Genomic DNA, 27659 nt, shown 5'->3' on the forward strand with positions numbered 1-27659 from the left:
AAAATGAATGGTGTTGGTTGAAGCTGGGAGACTGCAAACTTGATCTTTGTGTTATCTGATGAAAGTTTGCATGTATTAACTCTAAAATTAATTTGCTTAAGGTCCTCTAAACATTAGCAAATTTAGAGCAAGTTATGTAATCTACAGATTAAAAGTGTTCTCATGCAAAATTAAACTGTTCGTCGTCTTTCTCAAATTAGTTCCCCAGGTATCTGTACTAGAAATGAGAAAGATGCAAAGAAGTATTACTCTTAAATCAGCTTGACACCAGTGAAAGTTCATATTTCATAAAGAAGAATTGATAATCAAAGACTCAGGCTGCCCACAGCTGAAAGACAGGTTTCCATCTTTCTCCCCCGTTTGGGTTGTAAAGCAACTGTTTCTTACATAATCAAGATAGGTAAGTTCAGTAAATTGCATTATCATCTTAAGAAGTATTGTTAGTCTACTCATATAACCAGGTGTATTGACCTCATTAATACTCTGCTTCTTTGAGATAGCCTTCTGCTGCCTTTCTCAGGCCTTTGCTTTGTCAGTGTTGCTACCACAGGGACTAATGTGAGGATGGAAAGAGTCTGTTTTCCTTTAATATGGTCTCAGGGTAATATACTAATGAGGAAACAAACAGAGCTTAGATCATATTGACAATACCTGAGGTAGCTTAACTAGAAAACAGTGGACTAGCAAACAAGAGGTGCACAGCTTGGAATAGTTAGAACTGTGTATATGATGCACTGATAACATGTAATTCTTCTGCTTGCTGTGGCAGGAACTTGCTCACCATGGAATGTGGTGTTCAGATGTTTTTATTTTATTTTATTTTTTGGCGGGGGGGTTGCTGTTTTTTTCCCCATCTAAAATAGGTGTCAAACATATTGGTATTCAAGTATTTGGTGAATCTTTGATAACTGCTAGACATGCTTAACTGATGCTGTAGAAAACATCTATTGTGGAAGAATATGAGTGGGATAGAGTGTAGAACTGTTATCATATGTTTCTGTAAAATGCTGTTTAAGAGTTTCCACAAGTGTGCTGTTCTCAATTCAGATTCAGACCTCCTTAAAACTTTGTGGACATCTCTGTAGGAGTAGCATAATTGGTGAAACAGAACCGTGTGCTAAGCCATCACTACCAAAGGTAAAGAATCTGTCATGAACGTTTTAGCCACAGTAATGGTCACTGCTGCTCAGTTTGAGTGCTGCCTTATATTTCTCTCCTACAATTTTTGACACTGACTGTAGAACGTGTTTTTGTGATGTTCACTCTTTTTATACCTCCTTAGGGATTATTTTGATTTTTTTATAGTAATTTTAGTAATATTGACTTTATCTGAATTTTTGTTAGATAAGTAAATATCTATTTGGACATGATTTCTTCAGTGTGGTTTACTGGCCTTAATGGATATATTGTAATTGTTTTCAAGAAATCAGAAATTCTGCCTTAAGTATTCCACTTGTTTATGTTCCTCTAAGAATGTTCACCATCCTTCAGAATATGTGTTTCAAGGAGCATTACCATAAACTTGTTTCTTAGAAGAGAGAGTGGAGGAAACCTCAGGGATCCTGATGAAACGGTAAGGGACAACAACTAGTATAGCTGGACAGGGGGATGCTGCCTTGATAACAGCCTTAAAGCTTCTGAAGAGGCGTAAGATGTTCATTACTTGACAAAACTCAGGAGGACACTGATATTAGATCCTTTTTAAAAGGGTTCAAGAACCTGTAAACAGAGGAGGTGAAAGCAGGACAGATATAACTTTGAGATTTATATTGAAATTATATATATGTATATATATATATATATATATAAGTTATTTAGGAGAATAAAGACTACACGCTTAAGGGAATTGCACCAGTGATTGCTCTTCAATATTGTGAAAATGCATGACTTTCACTATTTGTGAGTTTATTAAAACTAAAATTACTTAATGATTGTTAGCAAGAGACAATCATAGTCAATAGTGTATTTTATAGCACTGTTTTACCGTAGTTGGGAGATAAATAGATGGAAAACTTCCTTAATTCTTCAGTTAGCCACAGCTCACAAAATCAGAAGAATTAATCATGTTCTGTAAGGAAAGAATATGTGATTAGACGTTTCACTTTAAGTACATGTCGAGTTCTAAAAAGGAAAGAACTTCAGTTTTTCATCTGGAATGAAAAGGATTGGGTTGGGATAGGGGGGATTAAATTTGAAATGCCCACATTTCTCAGGAGAGTACTTTTTCTTCCAAAATTTCTAATCTGAATTGTTCAGTGGCATCCTATATAAGATGCTTTTATGCACGCTTCTCACATTCTGAGTCATGTAAACGTGAGGAAGGGAGGAAAACAATGTAGAGTGAATATTCAATGTTTTACAGATTGCTCCACAAGTTGTTTCTTTTTAATACCACAGATTGCACTTCTATGTTTACTATGCAGGGCACTGCATATGCAAGATATATTACTGCACACCAAATACTTTCTTCGCTGTTTCATGTTTGATAAAAAATGCACAAAAGATAACAGAAAACTCAATTTTGAAACAAAAAGCACAGCTGTTAATGCCAGCATGAAATTTTGAGCTATATGAAGCAAGACAAAATAGAGTATGATAAGGTGTTCCAAAATGCAGCAAAACATTCATATTGAGAATTTTCTAATTATTTTACATTTATCTAATCAAAACAAACACTGCTGGAAGAGCTCGAGTAGAACGTGGGTGATTATTCTTCAAGTCTTGATGCTTAAAATTAGGTATCTAAACCTTCAGTAAGATTCTGAGGTATCTGGAAGCTGCCTGTTGTTTTCATTAACATCATGCTAAAACACAAATTGAGACGCTGAGAGTTGGATTCCTACAAATCGAAACATTTGTCTCCTTGCTTTAGAATCCCTTAGAAACAACAACACAAGAACAGCCCCCCCTATAAGCTAAAATAAAACCTTTGCCCTACACTTAAGATCACTAGTGATTGTTCTTCCTAGAAGATTTGGAGGACTATAACAGATTATATCAGGAATATAAGGTAGTGATGTTTCATAAAAGGAGGTGTTTGGTTGATGCAGAAGTATGTGCAGATTTGAGCAGACCAAACATCTTGAGGCAAGTGCATCAGTGTAAGACCATGCACAATGCTGTAGTATGTGAGAGACCAAATGTTGATTAGCGTTCAGACATGCAATGATAGAAAGTGACTCCAGAGCACAAGTAATGTGATTAGGGAATTTAACTTTTGCACAGAGCCTTGTTGTAGTGTCTGTGTAGTATACTACAGAAACTGGAAAACTAACCCTAATCAGATCTTCATGTAATACAATCAAGAGTTTCTGTCTGTGTGTTGGTACAGAATGAGATGTTCTTGCTATAGTATGGACTGGAATTTTGTAAAAGTCAGCAGCTGGATGTGTTTTATTAAAATATAAGCTAACTGCACACTAGAATATCAGTTCCAAGTTAGGTACATTTTTATTAATAAAAATAGCTAAGGGTAGCTAACTGTGGCTTAGACTTTTTTTTCGCTAAGAAGTAGCTACTGTTCCAAGAATGGCCACCTTAGTCTTCATCTGGATTCTGTTCCTACCTGTCACCAAATTCCTGGGTGATCTTGGGAAAACAATTTTATTTCTTGGTCTGTAGGGCTGATTTCCTTTCTTTAGAAGCAGAACAGCCAAAATCGGAGATGGTTGCTAAAGCTGGAATTTTATTCTGTGAAAATAATTGTTGACATTTAGTATGAGACAAGAATGATACATTTCTTGTGAAATGAAATGGCAGTGATCAAATACTCCTACTAACAGGCATCTCTTTTGTCTGACAGAAACCTGACTTAGAGAGTGGACTTTGCTTTCCCTTATCCTAGACAGCTGCTCTAATAGCTATACTTGAGACTGTCTTTCTCTGATTGTCCAGACCAGCTCTACTAATTAGCCTTATCCATTTCACAGTAGCTGTGATATTTGACCAATTTGTGTGATATTTCCCAAAACTAAAATATCTGTAAGTGGTATCTGTAAGTGATTTATTATCTGTAATTCTCTGTAAGTGAATTGCTAATTCATGTTGTTCTGCATGACTTTGAAAATAGAAATCATGGTATTAAGTATAGTAACTGAACAGATAGTGGCTAATAGTCACTTTGGCTCTAATGGGTGTGTGTGGAAGAAACAAAACAAAACAAGCACCAACAGGAGGATGCTCTAGTGTGGCTTTTAAGCAACATTTGTACCTGATTGATGTCACTGGAATCTATGCTGCTGATTTCTCATAAGACATTAAAGTCACAAGACCCAAGATTTTATCTGAAGTTGTCTTGTGTATGACAATTTTACTAGCTTAGCTTAACACACTATGCAACAGAATATAAACAATGTATGGAACAATATAAGTTGAAGTTTCCAAGCTTTCTTAGGAATTGAGTTTTTGAATAGTTTTAAGTTTGTCAGCTCTCACTTTACTGGTTAATACTGTGGAAATATGCAAGCAAATAATAACAGTTACACATGAACCACAGAGATAAGTCTATTTACAGATTCTAATTTATTCTTCCTACTGGTATAAAACTGAATATGACAAACTGCATGTATGCTGTGGATTGAATTATGATGTCTTCTTGACTACTTGAAGAGAGCAAAACTGGGAAGCAAGTTAATAGTTGCAGGCAATGAAACAGCATAAAACATTTAGAGACAAAGTATTAGTCATAGTTACATAGATGTTAATTTTTTGCTCAAAAGAACCACGTGAATTTTTTTAGTAGAATTCTAACTGAGATAAACTAGTAGATAATCCAACTGCAAAAGCTGAGGCATCAGGTTAGCTAGAAGATAATGGTGGGGTGATCTCAATTTGGAATCCCTGTTTATATGAGAAGGTTAGTTGTTGTTTATGTTATTTTAATTTGATTGTTTTCAAATTGGAACAAAAATAATCTATTTGGGGATTTCAAAGTATAACATCTATTAAAAAGATCATTTTGATTAAATGAAATTTAAGAAGCTGACATAAGACCACAACTCCTAAAATAAATTTAGTGGCTTTAAACCAATATTTCTAGGATTTATGTGAAATATTTAAGAAATTACTAGAAAAGCTTTTACTAGTACATTAAAACTTTCTAACTGTCAAAATTAACCCTTTGATGCTAACAAAACAATGCTTTCTAAAGTGAAATGTACCTTGACAGAAATATTTTGACTGTCTTTCAAAATCGGCCTGGTTGCGGTAGGGGTAAAAAATAACTTCAAAAAAGTTCCAATTAACAGTCTAGAAAACTTGCAAAGCTCCAGGCTTCTCTAACCAGATTAGTAGAGGGAAGGAAATACTGACAGCATTGGAAAGAATTACGATATTGCTTATCTAAGTGGAAAAATCAAATTATGCATAATTTAATGGGTTCGATACTAATTAGGAAAATACACCTTTAAGTCCTGTTTTTGGAACATACTCTGTGAGAAATTTAAATTTCACTGAAGTGATTTCCTCAGTAGGGACAGACCTCATCGTGAGTCATAGTAGAGAGATTACCTGTGATTTACCACTTGTGTATCTATGCGTACAAGCCATGTGCGTGACTTCAAATTTTGCTCGTGTCCCTGGTGATCTTTCTCATGATATTCTAATTCTGACTTGAGATTCAACTCCTTCTAGACCAACCTTAAATACTCAGTTGGATTTGCCTGTCCTGCAAGAATTCTTGAAGTATCACTTTGAGATAACAAACACAAGAAACTGTCTCACCTAAAACTCAGTAAGCTGAGTTAACCCAGGTCTGCTGCTTTGGTAGATAGACCAGGGGAAAACAAGAAAACAATATGTATGGTTCTAAACTTCTCTATTTCTCACTTATTTTCACCAGTTCCTACATCACCCCTCCCATATTCAGTGTTGCAGTTTAAAGCTGCCTTTGAAGTTATTTTGACTGTTGTGATTCTCCAGGATGTCCTTTAAAATACTCTGCAATTATGAGAGATATTACAGAACACAAGTAATTTTAAGTCTGCCTTGAGAACTAATTTATAGTGTCATTTTAGATTCATTTCTCCTCTTGGCTTGCATGCCACCTAAATGAATAAATCAGGTTTTAAACATATAACAAGCACAGTGAGGAAAATAGATGAGCATTCAAAATAATGCAGGTGTTTTCTTCATCTTTTGTAACTGTTTCATTACTAAACTGAGTTCGTTTATTCTACTACTTCATTTTTAAATTAGGTACTTGCATAAGAAGCTCAGTAAATAAACATTTTGTAGGTAAGCGTGGAAAAATGTTTAGCTTGCTAACAAATACTGCTGTCAAGAAATGCTCATAACTTGAGTTTCAAACCAAACAATGGAACAAAAGCTGTAAGATGGAATCAGTTGGGAGAATCAATCACAGCTTAGATTGGTAGGAATTTGACTTAATTCTTTCAAAGACAGCACATGAAAAGAATCAATATAAACTGAAGAATGTCTCATGATGGTTTTCCTAATACTACACAAAAACACATCTGTATTAGTTGACCTGCAGACAGTATACTCTCTTCAGACTGATTACTGGTATGTTAAGAATAACTGTTGAGTGTATAACTATACGGTGTATTAGGGCAAGTTGTGTTGTGCCCTTATATTGGATTTAATTGCAATCAATTAATTGTTTCAAATGGGTAACGAATGAGGGATTTGAAAGCAAGACTTGAAGGCTAGGATAGAACTTTAAGCAGGTTAGCCATGCCTTGAGGTGAGGTTTACTGAAAAGTCATCGCTTATAAATTTGAAATGGCACCTTTACATCCGAGCATAAAGGGTTAATCTTCGATGAAAGTGCATTTGACAAATACCTTGCCGATTTGGATGGAAATAAGATCCATGCACTCTAATAGGTCTAAACAATCTAAATAGTTTGGCTACTCTGTTTATATAACACACTGTCCTTTTCCAGCGAGGATTCAATTTGCAACAACAGTGCTGTTTCATACATAATCAAATGTAAGAAATGTATGTTTCATGCATAGTCAAACCACCGTACTGGTTGCATACTTTAAGTGGATTCATAGGCAACGAATAAAAGTGCTTGCTATAATGCTGCTTTAATGTTTGAAAACAGATAGAAGTTATATTATTTTCATGTTAACATGGACCTTTTCTGCACTATTTATTTAAATCTGCTTTTTCTTAGGTTGCTGATGGGATGTATTCACAGCACAGTGAACTTGATTTTGCTTTTGCATATTTTGGTTTAAAAGTAGTCAGTGGAGACTACTGACTATAATTGTATCACTGAATTTGCAAACAATTTAAATAAAAGCCCTTAGCACAGTTTAATACTGTATTTTATTTCAGAACTGCATTTCAAAGATGCTTACGCTAAATAAAACTGCACTAGTGATAGGTTGTATCATATCTTTCCTTGGCTTCTATGACTAGACTGACACTGTACCTGAACTAGTATTAAATGAGCCACTGATGCGTCTCCACCTTGCATGGATTGGGTTAGCAGCCACAGCTGGGATAGATAAAAACTTCACACTTACTGATTTTGTGTTACAGCCACAGAGGCTTAGATGACAATATGGTCCCATGTGAAAAGCAGCTTTAGATAAGAGAATGTAATTTTGCTGTGGTTTTGTGGTTGGCCTAAACAATTTTCTTAATACGCCTTTGTGTTGTTTGGCACCTAGCAGAGGTTTCAGTGTAACATGATTTTATTTTGAAGGGCTTTGGGTAGTTATCCGCTATGCAGTAGTACTCTTGCTGATACCACCATAAGCTCTGTTATGTTTGGTAAGGCCTCAAAGTACTGAGTAGTTCTGGAGTGCATTTGAACAAGTATTGTCCTGTGGATTTTTTTTTTCTTTTATTGCTCTAGCAGTGTCTAATAAAGCTGAACAGATATATTACATGAATAACTCATTAATTATGCCGTTCTTGCATTTGCCAAATCATTCGTTCTCAAATATATTCACTACTCAAACTTATGTGGGAATTTACTAGGTGAATAAATCTTCATCTGTAGGCAATTTTTAAAAGATGATTATGAAGATTACCAATTTGCACTGGTTATTCTGTTTGCTAATAGAAACTGTAGACATTCTAGCACGTGACTTGTAAAATCGTTGCTATTTTTAAACAGGCAGATGCTGAACTGAGTTTCCTTAGTCCTACAATCCACAGTAATAGTTTTCATTTACAGTTTGCTATCTAGTCTAACCACCTTTTCACTAATTGTGATTCATCCCTCTAAATTTGTCCTCTACTTTCCTTTGAAACAAAATCTTGCTTTTGTACTTTACATAAAAGACATGTAAAAAAAACCATGGTGACCTTACCACAGCTCTTTTCCCTTTCCTTTACCACATGTTCTTAACTGTCCTATCTGTTCTCCCTCTCTAGCCCTTCCACTTATTCCAGCAACGTCATTCTGTTCAGCATCTGTCTCTCTCCCTGCTTCCCACCTCCTCTATCATATTCTTCAACTCTTTCGCTTCTTTCATGGTATTTCTATTTCCTGGACTCAAATGTCTGAGAATCTTTTTGGCTGTAATCCTATCTTGCCATGTAACCTGTTTGGCTGTTCCACTGGGCTTCCTCTTAGGGAATAGCTTTCTTGAAGATAAGCCTCTGAATCCTACATTTTGGTCCTTCATCCTCTTGTCATCCAATACTGTTTCTAATATTGCCAATTCAAAATTGGTGCAATTTACCTACTCCACACTGCTCTGTTTAAACTGCAGCTTTAGATTTTTTTCTCAATCATCCCTCAAGATTGTGGAAGACACAATCCCTGTTTAACAAAGCTCTTGAACCCCTCTGCTACTTTTTTTTTTCCTCCAATGTAAGCTGTACATTTAACGTTCTCATTGCTTCCATATTTAGTTCCGTTGTCTTGTATCAGACCAAGTTTTGCAGGTTCTTTCTGCACAAAGTTCAAGGTGCAGCTTTTCCTATCACTAAAATGAAGTTTCGTCCAAACTTTTAATTACCTAAATGCTATTTCATGGTCAGTATAACGTCAACTTTGTCCATGCTTCTTCAACAAAAGACAACAACCCTTCTCCTAAATATATCGCCCCTACAGCCCTTTATTCAATGTCATCCTCCACTTCTATTGCAGCTTTGCTTTTATTTTTTACTGTTTGCTTTTACTTGTAAGACATCTACCATTCCTGTGATTGTTTCCTGTTTTGCTTTCAGTCAGACTCTAGCTTACTTGCTATTTTTTGAAATTAGCATTTGTAAGATTCTTCAATAATGTTTTTCACAGTAGTGATTCCTCTAAAAATATTTTTCAAAGTTATCTCAAATTACCCTTTAAAATAAAAATGTTGATGCTCTTGTTGTCTATAAAAAGTTTGGAGATAACTCATTGCTAGTCTAATTAATTAACTCTGCTTATCATGCTAAGCGATATTGTTTCCTTCTAGTATCTTCCCTGTATCCATCTGCTGTATTTTATTGAAAGGAAAGCTCTTTTTTTTGGCATGAGACTGTTTTCTGGTTTTTTTTTTTTTATTTTATGATAGATCCTCAGCTAATAGTTAAAGCTTAGTTAATCTTAATTATATATAAATATAGTAACTATAAATATAAGCTTACAGAGAAATTATCTTACCCTACTTCCTTCTGTACACGTGAAGAGCTAAGATCTTAATATGAGCAAGGATTACATTGCAAGTAAAAATAATTTCTACAGGAAATGTGTTAGTTGCAAAAATCTGAATTTACGTACTGAACGGGACAGCATGATTACAGGTGGTGTAAGGAGAGGGTTTCTGTGTTTATCCATTTCGTCGCTGACTTGGAAATACTGTTCTGCCTCGGCAGTGCTTAGTAAGTCCCTGAGAACTTAAAGGTCATTAGCAATTACATGTGCCTTATTTTTTCAGACGCCCAATAGAAAACAGCTGAGGCTGGACTTCAGAGGTAGTGAAAACTCAAAATTGCTTCAAACTGGAGTGAGAATTGATGGGAAACGTGCTTTTAATATATGGAAGTGTGAAAACGCTAAGTACCTTGAAGAACTGACAGTATGTTTCAGAGCAGGTGTCTATAAACTAATGGGCGTTTCTGATTATTTTCAGAAGCAGTTTTTATCTTTGTAGAATTTAGGTGGTTCATAAATAGACTTGGAACTATAGAAAGTAGTTTTCAAAAGTAAAATACTGTAGATATTAACTCAACCTTCCACATTCACTGAATAGGGAGGTGCTAGGAAAACCAATTGTGATCTGTGTGAACAGAAATTGTGCTAGAATTGTGTATGTTCTCAGAAAAGTGAAAATTAAGTATTCATATTGCACATAGATTTCTAACCTTGTGATTTAATTAGCAAACTAGTCTTTCATTAAAACATTATAAAATAATTTTATATGAATGTCAGTTGATATCTTAAACACCTATACTTACAAGTAGCACCTCATATGTTTTATAACATATGGCATGGACTGTGTTAATTCTGAAACTTCAGAATGATATTGACTTCCTGACCGAAAACAAGTGCATGGTTTAGCAGAAAAACAAATGTGGAAGTGTTCCATGTATTTTGATCCTATTCCAAAATGTTGACAGTATGACAGTACTGCTTGTATCATTGGACTTTTTTAGTGAGAGAATTCTGTGCATGTAAATTCTGTAGCACACGTTGGGCAAGTGAGCACAGCAGGCATATTTTACAGTGAATATATAAATATTTTTACTGAATCCAATGTTATTAGAGTATATCAAGCAAACAATACCATTTATTTTAAAAGTGCATGCTGTATTTTTTTTCTGATCTCTCTGAAGTTCAGTTGTACATCTTCATGCTCAGATATTAGATCATCACTACTGATGATATGTAATCACTACCTTTAAATTGACACGTTGATTGATAGGGAAGGATTATCATGTGATTAGGAGTGAATAAGAAATGGCAAACTTCTGTTCCCAGCTTTGCCCTAGATTTCCTTTTTGACTGATTGAACAGCTTAGCATCTTGGTATTCTTTTCATCATTTAAACAAAAAGAGGGCATTAATGTTTTCTTTCCTTGTGAAAGCATACAAGAGTCATGTCTCCTGTATTGATGAATACTAGTAAGGTAATCAAACCTATGACGAGTATAAATACATAAGTATCATGTATAGTGAATTTGAACTATTGATTTATAGTTGCTTTTGAGAACATAATAAGATTTTTTTTCCTGGCATTTTTCTTTCAAATTTTATTATATTCACATAAGACTGGGTAATCCATTTTAAACAACTTTCCATAAATTCACAATGAATGAGGAACAGGAACCTACTCTGACTGTTTCTAACTCTAATAAAAGCTATATGAGTTCCGGGATATTCTGCAGGACACAGGGAAAAAAAATCTTTTAACTGAATATTTAACAAGCTGTAATACTCTTTTTTTTTTTTTTTTTCTCCTTTTTGAGGAAAGCATTTGGAGAATATTTGATATTTTTGACAAATCGCAAATAATACTGTACTGGTGAAAATAGATTCTACATTTAATTGGATAGTATGTCATATGTAATTAAAAGTCTGTCATTTAAAATTAGCTAGGTTTTGGAGTAGAATTAGCTGAATCTGGAAATGGGTTCACTGAGATGTGCAAGAACTGGAGAGTTTCAAATAACCCTTTCCCTTCTCTCATACTACTTCTTACCACCATATTAGGCTGGTGGCAGGAGACAGGTGCTAGAGTTTATATACTGATGTATGAAAAAGGAATAGAAATGTAACAAAATTAATGCAAAATACAAGCCTGCAGTTCTAATTTTTATTCCCATGAACTACATCATTGGGAAGAAGTACAATGATATCCTGTTTGCGTTAGGATTTGCCGATATGAGACTGGCACACTTAGCACTTTTGTATCATCCCATTCCTCTGTACAGCAGCAGTAGCAAAGTGGTTAAAAACTAGTGGCAAAGGTAAAAGGAGAGACTGGGATGGAAGGGATGAAATTTCTATGTTCCTTGAACTTGTTAGCTTTTTTTTCATTTTATGATTGACTCAGATTGTCTTCCCAGAGAACACCATAAAAAAGGAGGATTCTGACAGTAGAACTGTGGACTAAGTGATGCAAATGATGATAACATTGCCTTCCAACTGAAAAGCGTACCATACTCTCTACTGTATCTAGTTGTTGCAATATCATTTTGAACCTTTGAAATTTATCTGATAAAGAAATGTAAACTTCTGCTCTATCAAACTCATCAGTCAAAATATTTGCCTCATTTAATATTCTGTGCACTCTTCTGTGACAGGCTGATGACTCTCAAAAAGAGACAGGGTAAGATGTGCCTATGAACCTTACATTATTCTATTCTTGGACTCTAGAACTGTACAAAGTGTCTCTTACCTCATACTGATACTACTGTTCATAGACGAGCTTGCTTCAAAGTCAGTAAGTGCATTCTTTGGAAGAGTAGGTTCCATTACATTCTTAGTACAGCTTGGGATAGAATCAGATATACGATAAGGCTTATGGTTACATTGAATTAGGGGTATGTATCTGTGTATATTCATTTAGACCTGTGTTCCAGACCTGCAATCTCTGTTCTGGTTGGCTTACTTCCTAGCAAAACCCAGATGAAAGCAAGTCATCATGTTCTAACTCCATGACATGGAATTAGGACAGATGAAGGAGCTTTCAAATTGCAGGAGACGTGGTTTTCTACTTCTGTAATGGCTGGACGATGAAAGGTGACAGACTATATTTGAGTACGCCTTATGTTTGAATGCTACTACGGAAGTCTGCATGGCCTCAATTTCTGTGAAGATTCATTCCTACACTAATACACAACACAACACAAACAAATGGATGATACTTTAGGTTTCAGATTGTTGCTATAGAACATTTTTATATGTTGTTGAGCCAACGAATCCATTGCTGCTCAAGGGAGAAAAGTTACCTAGTTACCTAAAGTATAGTAACAGTGGATACTAAGTAGTTGTCAGACTCCCGTTAGGTATCCTATTGTTATGTTGTTTTTGTTATGTTGTTTTTCTTTTTTTAAAACAATAAGTCCAGCTTAATGCAGACGAGGCTGGTGTAGGATGCTTGCTACTTCATTGACAAAATTTCAAAAGTTATCATTTCTGTGAAGAAAGTCAAACTTTTTTTTTTTTTTAATTCTACTGAAAACTAGCTAGCATATGTCTCCAGAATCTCTGCATGGGACTTTGAGCAAATGAGTTGCATAACAGAGAATGTTCCAAGTTACCAGACAGGCATAAATCACGGCAAATGTGTAGAGATATCAGGATTACTACTGTAGAGTTCCATAAGTAAAAATTCAAAATAAAAAGGATCTAAATAGGTGAGAGAACCAACTTTATGGAAAAATAAGTCTAATTGAAAAACTTGATCATTCTTGATAAAACCTAATTCTTATGTGATGAATTTCTGTTTTTTAGTGAACTTTTTCACATAAAATAAATTTTCAATTTTCTAGATAAACACAGCATAGTATTTTCAGTACATATGTAAATATTCAAGATTGAATGAGCTGGCAAATTATGAAATGTAGAGTTCATTTCATTTCCATCTCTTTCATTTCCATCAGTGAATACTTCCAGCTGTGAAGTTATCAGGATCAGTGCTAAAATACGGTTCTTATTTGTCTGTTCACTTTAAAAGCTCTGGTCAATCTATTGAGGACTGTTCAGAAGAGAAAAATGTTAGAATTAATATTCTTGGTTAAATCTGTTAACAGAAAAAGAACCAACTCCTTCTTCCCTATCTCTTCTGCAAGCTCCTATCTTTAGAGTGCAATACTAAGATTGTCCAATAGATGCCCTAAGAGATCTCTTATAAACATCACCACTTAGTACTGAAACCAAGTATCTTCATCTTTGTGTGTGTAATTGAGTCTGTTATCTACTATCAAATGGTATTATGTGTTCAGATTTCAGTGATATAGAATAATGGAATTATTTGATACCAAATGAAGTCAAAAAAAGCTGCATGATAAGAAATTAAATGTATTCTGACTTCTCAGTTATTTTTAAATAGTAATTTCCAATGTGGGTATGAATTCTGTAGTGTATTGCCTCGTTACCGTTTAATCGGTTGTTACTTTATATTCACAAGACGAGAATGGGAACAACGGCATCTTGTCAGAATCATTATCATTGCAAAGTTGTCACACATTGAAATGAACCTATAGCATTTACCTAATTAGAAATAATGGAGAAATCTACATATCTAACATCAGAATCTAGGCTTCCTCCCCCCCAGTAACGACTTTACATCCATTGCCTTGTGAATTATTATTTTGATGCATTTCAAAGATAGATTTGTTGTGGGTGAACACTAGATTATTGCATATTCCTTTTATTTTAAGCGTTTAGTCCCTTTGTGAGAACTGACTTTGGGGAGACGTGGGGAAACCTTAATGTGCCTTGATAAATCTTGTGCAATTTGGAAGATCTCCTGTGCCAGATGGTTGGCACAACCTCTCTCCAAACCACAAGCAAGTTAATTTTCTTCTATATCATTTGCCAGTGTCTGCCATTCTGGTGCTTATGATGCCCTGCTGTTATAAAAGCACCAGTCCAGATCTCAGTACACTTTATTGTGCTTTTTGATCAGCACAGAATTTCTAGTGGGTATATTATCATCTTTCAAATTCATTAAAACATTAAGCAGACATTGAGTGTATTAGACCAGCAGATGAGGGAAAGGAAAGATATTTGTTTCCAAACTTTGTGCTATGTGTGAGAGAGCAAGATTGGAGGATAATTCATGACATCTCATGTCAGAGCAGGCTGAGAGTTCTCTTGCTGTCATTTACTTCAAGCTAATCAATGATCTTCACTAGCAACAGCTGCACTGAAGGGGCAGCTGTCTCCTTCCAATAAAAAGAAAAAAAAATTTTTTTTTTTTAAAAAGTAGTAATGAAACCCTGCAGAGGGCAATAGTTTGTACTTTTTTATATTTTGAAATAAAACTAATTGCTTAAATTTTAATTTAAAAATGATTTTGGACATTAAGTCACAATTAGGAGTATGTCTAAAGTTTTGTGTATTCTTGATTCAAAGAATACAAACATATATTCTATATTCTCTCCATATATTTATACACAAATATAAATTCAACTTATTTTTTTTAGTCTTTTGTTTAAGTCTGTCACCTTAGCTGTGACAACAAATGGTACTTGGTAGTATCAGGTTTTAATACCCTGAATTCTCTGGTAATTTGATAATGCTGTTCATGTGAACTCTGTTCACTCTGAATGTTTAAACACGAACCTACAGATAACAAATACACTATAGGAAAATAAACTGTTGTTGCACTTACAGGTTGTGAGTGGTACCAAGCCATATGGAAGTCCCTGAAAAAAATCTTTTTTTTTTTTTCTTTATTGATTGCTAATACAAGAGCCCAAACACAGAGAAATAATTTTAAATAGCTTTAGAAGTGATAGCACTAGAAAAGCTAGGAGAAAAAAAAATCCACTTCTGAAATAATGTATTTACTCTCTAATTCTGCACTCATTTCTCATCCAAAGCTGTTTACAAGGTAAATAATTCTGGAGGAATGGCTACTTGTGGTAGAAAAGCAGATCCAAACTATTTAGATCAAGAAAATCAGTATTGCTCTAAATTGAGTGGGTAAGGGATAGGCTGTAAATTACAAGAGCAAATGTTTTGGACAAATGCTGAACAGCTTGCTAAACAACTTTCATTATGTTATTTGCATTGACTTCCCCTTAATATATTGAGACTTTGATCTTCTCTTTGTCTTGCATACAGTTTCCTGCTGTATTGGATCTTGTATTATACAGTGCCTCATAAATACGAAATAGAGAATCTTTATTATTAACAATGATAGTCTTAACAAGAATAAAACAACTTTGAAGTTCCTCTGCATCTCCCACCTTTACAAGGAAACCTCAGTACTTACCGTATGCCTTCTCAGCTGCCAGTGTAAGAATGACAAATGCTTCAAATACAAAAATTAAAGTAGAAAAATGAAAGCCAAACATAACTAACTGCTGTGCCAATGGGACTTGGGTATATGAAACGGCAAAAACTGTGTGGCATGCTACATGGGATCTGGTAAAATATTGTCCTAAAGTATCCAAACTGATGTTATGGAAATCAGGCCAAACGTCAACAGTCTCTCCAAGCTAACAATTACTTGCTAAACACAGAACATCTTCTCCATTGAAGTAGTGTACTTTGGTCTGCATTACAGCAAGTGAAGTAATACTCTATTGTAACACTCTGTGAACTAAAATGTTTCAACTGAAAACAGGAATAATGCGATGTGTGGGTCACAAAATAATGAAAAAAGAAATGTTAAAGTTCATTCAAATATATGTATTTGCAGAGGAATAGAGCAAACCACACAAAATGGAGCTCACAAAGAATATTCATTGAGTAGAAGGCAGAAAGCTGTAGGGTAAGAACGAAAAAGATTTATTTTCTATCAGCTGTCTGTGATAGCTTTATACACAGAGCTGAAATAGAGGAAAAAGTAGAAAATGCCTGCTGTACAAATACGTCAATTAACTATAAGGTTCATAAGCTAGCTATCCAAGTGAGTGTCCAAAGAAGAAAGATGAGCATGATGAGATACATAGATTCAAATATGTAAGAACATCCAAGTACCTTCATATGTTACACTCTTGTATCATTATTTATACTCAAATTTAAGAGCCTAAGCCCTCACAAAATTTTGAGGTTTTCAGAATTCTTCCGAGAGTCTTCCTTGTGTTATCTTTGGGGTTCTTTATGCCTAACAATTTGCAAGGCCAACGTGTCAGACCATGATAGACTTTGAATACTGCGTTAACTGGGTTACATAGAACACTTTGATATTTGTTGATGGTTTGTTTCAGGCACTTTCGTAAGGGCAAGGGAGAGTGAATGTGCAAGGTCTCTGTTTGCCCTTTTGAGATTTCAATTTCCATTCAATTTGGAACCAGTCATTTCCAAGTTTACTCCGTCCCTGGAGAGCTTATGGTGTAGCTAGTAGGAAGCAAAACTGACTCAACATCAGTTTTGCACCCCCAACATTGTCATTAACTAGTGAAATTTTGTTCTGTTTATACCTTGCAAGCAACCTGAGAGGGCTTAAGAGTGAAGAGAGGGAAGAAATTGAACTGTAGTGGTTCAGAAATGTTCTCTGGTTGCCAGCCAAGCTGGCTTGATAACTGGCAATTATAGAAGGTGTTATCAGTGAAAACTGGCTGATTTGGCTTTGTATTGTACATTTTGTGTGTAAAAGTGTAAAGTTAATCATGTTTCTTCTTGCAGTACCATGACCTAATTAGCAGTCCAATAAGAACTCCCTTACGAAATAGCGATAAGCAAATGCAATCCCAAGCATCCCATTTTGTTATTTCTTGTGTTAACCAGTTCAATTCTTTAAGTGTGCGACTTACCTAGTTGTGTTTGTCACTCCAGTTTTGTTCCACATACAGATGCGTGTATAATTAACCTAGTGTGCCAGTGTAGATCAGAACAGCTGACCTCTGTCTTAGCCTAGTCACAGATGATTTAAAGGCAGTTTAATACTTTAATCTGTAACACGTTTTCCCAAAAGGCCAGAAGCAGGTAACCTGTAATGCCTCGAAGAGTAGATACTTAATTTTCATAATGACTTCACTTTGAAGATTAAGTAAGCTACTCTTTAGAAGCGTTGGAATGGATGATAAATTACTTTGAAAGTAATAAATCAGATAACTAACTGGTTATCTCACAATAAAAAAGGGCCAAGGGAGACTTCAAACTATTGTTATTTTGCTTGACGTATAAGTATTTATAATTTTTAGGGTATTTTCTCCGTGTTGGGGGGTGGTGGTATTGGTTCTGTTCGTCCCCAGGTGCCAGTTCTCCATCTTACAGGCGAAGGGGATAGGACTGGGGATCCCATCCGTGTATATCCTATCTCGGGGTGCTTTTCCCTTGCGTTCCGCAGCTGGCGCTGACTCCCGGGGGCAGGTCTGTGCTTCGAGCAGGGGCTGCCGGGGGAGATCTCAGCCTCAAAACTCCGGCAGCCAACTTGATAGGGGCGGCAGGGATTTCTCAACACGGAGCCTCCGGCATCCCTGCGCGCTCGGCCGGCCGCTCCATCACCTCCAGCATCCCTGAGCGCTCAGCCGGTCCCTCTACTACGGCTTATCAGCACCTTATCGCCCACACCCCGCCGTAACGCGGGCAGGGACACAGCCGGGAGGCTGTGTGCGTCTCCCCCGTCCCCCCGCATCTTTGCGCGGGGGCGAGCGGCGGCGCGGAGCTGCGAGCCGAGCCCCGCGCCCCTGCAACAAAAGGGGGCGGGCGGGCGCCTCGGGGGGCGGGCCGGGGGCGGGCCGGGCCGAGCTGAGCGGCGCGCTCGGTCGGTCGGTCGGTCCGGAGGTCGGTCTGTCCGTCCGTCCGTCCGTCCGTCTGTCTGGGCGGTGAGCGCGGCCGGTGCTGTCCGCGGCGCGCCGGGTGCTGAAGGGCGGGCGCCCCGCGCCGGCGGGCTCGGGCTCCGCGCCGGCAACTCGCTCCTGGGCCCCCCGCTCGCCACCACTTTGCTCCCGGCCGGGGAGGTGCTGGGGCGCTCGCGGGTATTCCGCGGGCACCCAGCGGCTCGGCTCTTCTTTTTTCCCTTCTTTTATATTTTTATTTTGATTTTTTTCCTCGGGGACTTGGTGACTCCGGACTAAGGTAAGCGGTTCCTCTTCCCTTCCTCCTCCTCGAGTGGTAGCGGGGTGGCAGCGGGGCGAGGAGCTGGCAATTAGCGGCACAGCAAAGTTGGGAGCTTGGGTCAGCGTAGAGGCGACGCTTGGGCGTGCAGTTTTCGGCAAGGAAAAAGGTGCCGTGAACAAAAGGTGCGCCTAGGAGGAGAAGTTGCAGGCTTATTTTTCCGTGAAAACTTGATTTCAGGGTGACGTTCAAATGTTTGAAAATATTTTATTTTAGAAATCTTTGCTGCTTTAAGGATGTCAGAAGGCATTACAGAAGCTGTTTTGTATAAACACTAGTTTTGGGGGACAAGAAAAGCTCTAATTGATTCTGTTTGGAGGAAGAAGGGATATGTAAGGTCATTCTGGGAAGTAGAGAGCAAAGTAGGAATTAAAGAGGATTTAAAAATACAGCCTCATGCTGCTCTGTGCTCGTGTGCGTGCTGGTGTGTGTGTAACACAGAAGGGCGTTTTACCTCGGTATGTGATTAACAATTTAAGGCTGTAATGCCAGGCACTTGTGAAATAGTCTCCTGAAAGGGATCAGCCCTATCCCCGTCTCCAAGGTCAGTGTGTGCAGTGAGGCGTGTGAGCCCGTGAAAGTTGTGGGTTGTTTCCTCTGGTACGGACCGAGGAATGGCAGGCCTTCCTCCAGACTGCACCAGGTGTAAATGTGAAACTCTGATTTAATAACACAGTATTATGTTGCATTATAGGACTGCTGCTGGTGGTAATTGAATGGAACTGGAAAGTGTGGGCACATGACATGCCTTGCTATTCCAGCAGTGTTTAACCTTTCACAAGCTTAGTAGGGCACTCTGCTTCATGGAAGGGATTTCTGCCCCTTCTGTGAGCTGTCAGGCTTCTATGCACGCAGGGACTTCTGTGCACACACAGAGCAGCACCAGGCAAGGATTTCTGCATGCCCAGGGCAGAGCAGCACAACGCAGGGGCTCCTCTCTGAGGTGAAGGCTGATTCCAAAAGGAATGGGCTGCTGCTGCTTCTGCTGCCAGTGCTACCAAAATGACTGCACAGAACAGGCAGGCAAATGAGGTCCTCAACCTGGATTTTGTGGCACTATGTATTACTTTATACTCTTGAGGCTTTGGTAAATTTCTTTCTTTTCTGACCTAAAATACTTGTTTCTTTGCATAGTTGTCTTGTCCAAGAACTAGTAAGTGTAGTAACTGTAAGTGTGAAGTAACTTTTGTTGGTGGTAAGAAGCTGATCAAAGAAGATTATTTCACGTTGTTATAGCATTTTTTACTCTAGTATAATTTATTTAATGTTAAGGTGGGGTGTGTGGTGGTTTTACTCGGGTGGGCGGCCGAGCTCCACCACAACCGCTCTCTCTCACTCCCCCTCCTCTAAGAGGGACGGGGAGAAAATACGATGAAAAGGGCTCAAGGGTTGAGATAAGGACAGGGAGATTGCACAGTAATTATCGTGACGGCCAAAACAGACTCAGCATAGGGAGATAGTAAGATTTATTGCCTATTACTAACAAGCTAGGGAAGTGAGAAACAAAGAAACCAAAAGCAACTTCCCTCCCACGCACCCTCTTCCACCTCTTCCCCCTGAGCGGCGCAGGGTAATAGGGGTTATGGTCAGTCTGTAGCGCTGCTTCTCCGTCGCTCCTTCTCGGTCACTCTCGTCCCCTGTGCTGTGGGATCCCTCCCATGGGATGCAGTCCTCGCTGAACTGATCCGGCATGGGCTTCCCACAGGCAGCAGCTCTTCAAGAACTGCTCCAGATATGGGTCCATACCATGGGGTCCATCCCTCAGGAGCAAACTGCTCCAACCTGGATCCCCCATGGGCAGCAGCTCCTGCCAGACCCCCTGCTCCTGCGTGGTCTCCTCTCCACGGGCTACAGGTCCGGCCTGGAATCTGCTCCGGCAGGGGTCTTCCACAGGCCACAGTCTCCATCGGTGCAGGTCCACCTGCTCCACCGTGGTCTCCCCCATGGGCTGCGGGGTGGAACCCTGCTCCACTGTGATACTCCACGGGCTGCAGGGGGACAGCCTGCTTCACCATGGTCCTCACCACAGGCCGCAGGGGACTTTTGCTCCGGTGCCTGGAGCACCTCTCCCCCTCCTTCTTCACTGACCTTGGCGCCTGCAAGGCTGTTCCTCACTCCTCTCACTCTCCCAGCTGCTGTGTGGTGCAGCGTTTTTTTTCCTGTCTTAAATATGCTCTCACAGAGGCACAAAACAACATCGCTTCTTGGCTCAGCTCTGGTCAGCAGTGGGGCCCTTACCAAACATGGGGCAGCTTCTAGATTCTTCTCACAGAAGCCACCCCATAGCCCCCTGCTACCAAAACCTTGCGACGTAAACCCACTATAGGGTGTTTTTACTGAATATTTTTATCAGCCAGAACTTAAGGAAACCACTTGGCAGCAGCACAGAAATACTGAGGAGTAAAGTTGAAAGCAAGAAAATTGAGGAGAAGGTAGTTTAGGTTGCTAAGATTTTCATTAAATTTAAGTAGAATTAGGAAATACATAAGGTATACTACTCCCCCCCCGCCCCCCCCGAATTATAAAGCAGCCCTCATCTTCCTCTTTCCAAAAGGGCAAGATAGTTTATTACACCAAACATGCACTGGTTATAAATCCTCATTAACAGTCTACCCATTAACTAAGTCAGGTCTTATCATCTGTCGCTGACACGAACTTGCTTTTAAATGTTTTGATATAAATGTAAATAATGGTACTTCTCAAAGTAAAAAGACTCACGTTGTTCGCTTTCTAAAGTAGACATTTGAAATGTTTTGGAGAAGTTAATTTAGAACCACATGGTGAAAGCATTGCATTAATTATGAAAAAATCTGAACAGATATTGCCAAACTTTTGATGTTCATCTGTAAATATACAGGGCCTGAATCTGCAAACCCGTGTTGACTTGAGTAGTCTGTATTCATATATGTAGTCCTGTTAACTGCAAAGGGACTGCATCCATCATTACATGAGTAAAAGTCATTGGTCTTCCTGAGATCAGTCATTTTACCAGCATCAATCAGATGATAAACTTTGAAGTTAAAACATTAATTTGGCACTTTAATTTATATTTTATATCTGATTGTATTTTCCATGCAATGCTTTGTCTTGGTTTCCACTTGGTTGCTTTATTTTATAAATCATGTTTAAAAAATAGAGCTTTGAAATGATAGGTAGGCTCTCAAGGAAATAAAATGGCACTACTATACTTCAACAAAATGGTTTTCTAAATATGCATGTACATCAGGTGGAATTTGTACACTGTGGTCCATAACCATTTTGGTCATTTGTTGTTATTAGAGAAAGTGTTCAGACTTTTTATGACTGTCTTCAGTAGCATATTTATATATGGAAGGAAGCGTGGAGTTCCAGGATATTTAACAGTAATATTCAAATGTTGAAGAAAACCAGGTGCTAATGGCTTGGCTAAATAGCTGTCTGCAAAACTCCTGCAAACTCAGGAGGACTGTTGTCATAAAATCAGTATTTGGGGAAACCCACTGCTGAAGTGGTGCTTTGTAGACCCTGCTTACACTGACCGGCAGACCCACATGTGCTGGCACACGCATACAGTTACTGATGACAGCACCATGCTCACAGCCTTTTAAGAGTTCTGAGCTTCTGTTTTGTAGTGGGTCACCTGGGTATTTGCTGGGCTAGCAATTAGCTTGGAGAGTAAATGGTACTCAGTAAAAATCAACCCTAACAAATATTATGTTCTTCAGTTCTAGATGTGTTCTAGATTTATCATATTATGCCAGTTTGTCATTCTGATTTCTTTTTGTGTGAGTTTACTCAATAATCCTCAATATTTGTTTAAAGAAGCAAGAATATTCAACCCTAAGAAAAGCAAATCTTACAATCATGTACATTATTTCTCTAAAATTATATAAGACATTTTTTTCCTTGGAATAAATTTGTGTAGCTTTAAGCTGTTATTTTGTATAAAAATTCAGAAAATAACTTTTGCATCACTTTTCTTTGACTTTTGGAGAACGTAAAGTTCTAATGAAAGCAAGGTTATACTTGGCTAGTGTTAGCTTCAAAGCTAAATGAGAAGGTGGAGCTCTGATATGAATATTCTGCCGTTTAACAGTCCTGAATTTGGCTTAGAAATTTCTAAGAAATTTCTAATTCAGAGGAAACTTAGGTCACTACTTCTGAATATTTTTCTTCAGACTGGCAAATATTAAGGGATAATCCAGGATATTAAACATTTCAGGAGTGAATCACAGGTTCAAGGGGGAGTGATGAATCAAATACCACTCTTGACTTTGTTCTTCTGTTTTTCTAAGTGAGTGTTAATTATTCAGTGTAGCTTGGCCTATAATGTGCTATAATTTTCAAGCAAAGTAAGATTAACAAGTTTTTTTGGATGCATAGGGAATAGCTGTCAACAAATCAAAAGTTTGGGAACTTGTTTTCATAAGATATTATACATATTTAATAAAGTGTGCTTTTCCTGCCTCTTGATAGACAGAAAAGACAAAGAATGCTCTTATATTAGTATAAGAAGAGTACATTTAAACTGTATAATAAAAAGATATTGAGAGGGCTGTGGGTTGATTGACAGTTATGGTTGCCCAGCACCTTTGAAAACAGTGCTGTATGAAACTACCTTTAACAACTTCATTAAAATAAAAAATTAAAATAAGCAGGAAATAAAGTTCTACCTTCAGAGGAAATGAACCCGCATCCTAATTCTTTTTTGTGCTATTTTACAAATTCTTTGGGTTTGTGGTTAATAGAGTAACCTCTAGTTACAAAATCTTGTTTTCTAATAAGCAGGTTTTGTTCCTTTCCAGTACTTATATTTATTAGCACATATTTTACCAGAACAGTTAGGATGGGCCAGTGCACATAAAGAAATTTCTGTACAGTTATTGTGGCAGAGCTGTGAAAATGCTCCCCATTTTCCATCGTCATCGGTTTCCTCTTTGTCATTGGTAACCCTGGTTGTTCTGGCTGAGTATATTGGCTGAGAGATGTAATGAATTGAGTTCAAATCAGCCAAACTGTTGTGGTCCAGCCAGACATGCTTCCTTTACAAGTGAGTATGGGAACTACTTGAAAATATGTAATTGTTACCCGTTTTCAGCCTGATTTGATAGCAACGTTTATGTGGGTATTTACCCTTACTGCTCTAGAAATGAAAATGGTAAGTCTATTTCATTAATTACACTTCATACATTCCCCAAGTGAGATCAGTGGTCAATTATTTGGCTGCTTTGCTGAATTGTGCAAATCTCAAGAAAATAATAAGTTCTGAAGAGTTAAATGAGGGGAGAGTTGGCAGTACTTGCATTGATTGCTTGAACTAGGTTGAAGTTCACAGTTTATTTGCATTTGAATTAATTGAGATTAGTGTCCAGCAGTGCTTTTCAGAGCAGGCTTCAGAAAGACTTTTTTGTATAATAAACTACTTGAAAATGTTAGTTGGAAGATGATGGAGGATATTTAAAAAACTTTTTTCTTCTTTTGACACAGACAGCTTTTTTCCTCGTTTTACTTACAGTTAGGCTTATTGTAATTCTGACATTTTTACCACTGAATGGGTGTTCTTGTGTTAAAAGCCACTATCGTTTTCAAATCAGCATATTAAAAGCTTTCTGAAATCATTTTTAGTTTCTTCATGAAGAAGTTATTAATAAGTTTAAAAACAGCTCATAACATGAATCAGATGCAATGTAATGGAAATCATCACTCATATACAAAAGTGATAAAAAAAATACAATTTTGGTTTCCATTAGTGACTGAAAATCATACCACCAAATTATAATTAAATAAATAATCCTGTAGTTTGAGTACTGCATTCGATGGTAGTCATGCTCTTACAGTGATAACAAGAACCAGGTTCTGTAAGGAGCAATGGAAGCATTGGATGCATGAAAATGCCATGATATTTATAGATATCTTTAGGAAAAATATCAATAAACTGTAAAAAAAGGAGGCAAAATAACTGTAAAAAAAATTACACCTTATATCTGGTCTTACCCCTCCATGCTTCAGTTTATGCACATTGTATCACCTTTTCTATCAGAGACTAAATTTTCCCTTCTAAGGGCCTGGTTTGAGTCTTAAGTCAACAGAAAGCAGAAACCCTCACATGATATTAGGTGTGTACAACATCTAGGTGACTATTCACATTTTTATTTTTATTTTTTTAATGAAAGATTATTGAACTTGTAGAATCTGAGATCAAGTATCTCTGGTAAAGGCAGGTGTTTTCTCAGTGTTGTTCAGGTATTCCTCATTTCTGAGAGGTGAAGGCTCTGAAAGTGATTGGAAAGACAATACTATTTCCAAACATGTGCTTAGTTAGCCCTACACGGGATTGTAAGGAGCGCAGAAACTGATATTAAAATGAAATAGCTTATTTTAAAAGGGAGTCCTTAATTTCTTCTTCATTCTTGTTCAAGATGGTACCATAGAATCATAGGATGGTTTGGGTTGGAAGGGAGTTTAAAGAGCGTTTGGTTCCAACCCCCCTGCCAGTGGGCAGGCAAAGCATCTTTGGCAGTGGTGGGATGACTACCATTCATCATCTGTATTAACAGTGGAAGATCCACAGAGAAGGAAGAGAGGCTCTTCCAGACAGTACTTCTGGCATGTCCTTGAAAATGGAATTAAGTTGCATGGGTTCTCTCTCTCCTTGCAATGGCAAAGGTTAGCCATAACCCAACCTTCAATGAAAAAATCCATGTTTTCATTCTTGAGTGATGATTTTCAAGTTGAAGTACAGTTTGTCACATTGTTCTCCTGTATTGTCAAGTCCTTTAAGAGACATTATTCTGATTCAGAATAAACCATAAGACACACACTGGCAGATCATGGTGTTTTGAAAACTGATCATATTTTGTACTTATTTCCTATGCCATGAGGTGAATAAACCTCAGCTATTATATCAGAAAGATAAAATATTAATTTGAAATGTTTTGGTCCTCCAATATATGTGTTATACCTTTGTCTTCCCTTTATAGTACCTTTCAATTCTTAGGTAATTCAGAAACCTAGCTATAACTAGTATTATAGTAGTATTTAAAAAAGAAAATGATATTTGTCTTATTTTTGTTCCAGGCTGTTTTTGACAAACAGGAAAAAGTCTTCTGTACATTGATGCATGGGCTGATTTAGTTCTTTTGTTGGGACATTAAAAGAAAAAAAAAAACCACAAAAAACAACAATATCACTCCTGAGATTTAACTTCTGTATTATGCAAAGTATTCTTCAAACTGGAAACAGTTTTTCAAGCAAATTCAAATTGTGTTGCTTAGCTATAATTACATTTTATTCTACTATCTAATAATAGACCAGTTCCCTTCTTTTGTGCTTAGAGAATTGTCACAAAAATATTTGGAACAATCTACATTTGTATGTTTTGTTCCATTCAGTGGGGGTGGTGTTGCTGCACTTTGGGGTTTTCATTTGAAGCTTTAGAAGAGTGCTTCCGGCGTCATATCTTAAAATTGATGCCCCCTATGAAAAAAAAGTAATGTTTTAATATATATGTGTTCTTTATATCTTTTCAGTGTGATAGTCATATTCATCTACTGCTGTAGGCTCTCAGTAATTTCTTCCATGCATAAATAAGCCTAAAGAGTTTCCATGCTTGTCTTTGCATACACCATGTACATTTTAACATAAAAAGTTAATAAAGCTAAACTGAAGATTTGGTTCATATTTTCAAAATCTTAGAAATGAATAGGGAAAGTAACATCCCTCCCCTCCCCATGTTATCATGATTTCTGAGGTATAACAGCTCTCATATTAACAAAAAGATGTACATTAAAGTTTGGGTTATAATTTTATGTCTGTAATGCTTTAGAATGTTTTTATTAATTCATGTGCTGTACCTGAGTCCTTCACGAACTGTGAGAAGTAAAATACCGAACAATTTCGGTTTTATCATTCTTTGTCTGTTCTCTCTGTAAGAGACAATAGGTTCAAATGCAGTGGATTAGTCTTGTAGTTTTGATATAATGTGTACTTGTTCCTGAAGTTACCATGTGCATAAATGTTGAAAGAAACCTTAAAATTTTGATCATTAAGGTCTTAGTGGTTAAAACAGGCAGGGAATCTTGTATATTTGTTCTTTTTCTAATGAAGAGTGTGAACAGTAGATTGCATCCATGCATAGAAATTCTGAATTCTAAAAAATCAGTTATTTAAATATTGGGTTATTTCAAAAAGAGCTACAACGTTGTATATATAAAGTAATGCAAAAATCACTGATAGATTTTTAAAGATTCAGAATGAAGCCTCACTTTAAACTTCCCATACATCTGAGATTCTAAAGCTGCAGATTATCATTTTGATTTTCAGCATCAATTTACTTAACTCATCCTGCAGCAGAGGATGCTGTGGCACATCATTTTACATCCATTAATATCCCTTTAACATCCAGTTTGGTGTTTTTAAGAAAGGAAAAGACTTGGTAATTTTTTTGGTTCTTTAGCATTGGTTAACCATTTCTCACTGGAACTGGATTTTTGCAGTGACTATTGAGAAGGTCTGTTGATTTACTAACCGTGGGTATTTAGGGATGGCAAGACGGAACACCGTTTCCTGTGAGCAGTTAATGGCTATCACTCCTGTCAGTGAGTACTTACGGACAAGTAGCTCCTCAGCTTATTTTGTTGTGCATGTAGACTAGGTTTGTGAGTCTATTGGCTTATCATTATGCAATTTTCAGTGCTTTTGACTAGTGTCTGCGGGATCAGTTCTATCACAACCCTGTGCTAACTGCATCAGAAGTATTTGTGTGGGATGGATGTAACACATAATTTTCTTTTATTTCTGGCATTTATGTCCAGCAGTAATTATGCCCTTCTGTTTTTCTTTTATCTTTTACATCATTTTTTTCTCCCCCTTATTGCTAGTCATTTATTGAAGAAATGCCCTTTTTCTGAATTGACAAAATATTTATTTATTTATTGCGTTAAGGGTTGTATTTTTAGTTATTTTGAAGTTTCAGATATGTTCATCTTGCAGTCTTCCATGGAATACAAAATGTCAACTGTAAAACTTC

The 27659-nt window shown here is 37.2% G+C and overlaps 1 protein-coding gene across 13 annotated transcripts in view; it reads left to right on the top strand.

Moving 5' to 3' along the window:
- Positions 1-27659, top strand: part of FSTL5 (follistatin like 5) — a 413536-nt gene that overhangs the window by 103707 nt on the left and 282170 nt on the right. The window contains exon 1 of one of the 13 annotated variants that reach the window (XM_083834400.1): positions 17692-18613. The exons of 10 other annotated variants lie outside the window; for them this stretch is intronic. The gene's annotated coding sequence lies outside the window, so the exon portion shown is untranslated. Of the gene's footprint in view, positions 1-17691; positions 18614-27659 lie in introns of those variants that run through there. 2 more of the 13 variants (XM_083834392.1, XM_083834393.1) reach the window with 2 other exon arrangements.

Source organism: Anser anser, assembly GCF_964211835.1.
Source record: "Anser anser genome assembly, chromosome: 4".
Taxonomy (NCBI): domain Eukaryota; kingdom Metazoa; phylum Chordata; class Aves; order Anseriformes; family Anatidae; genus Anser; species Anser anser.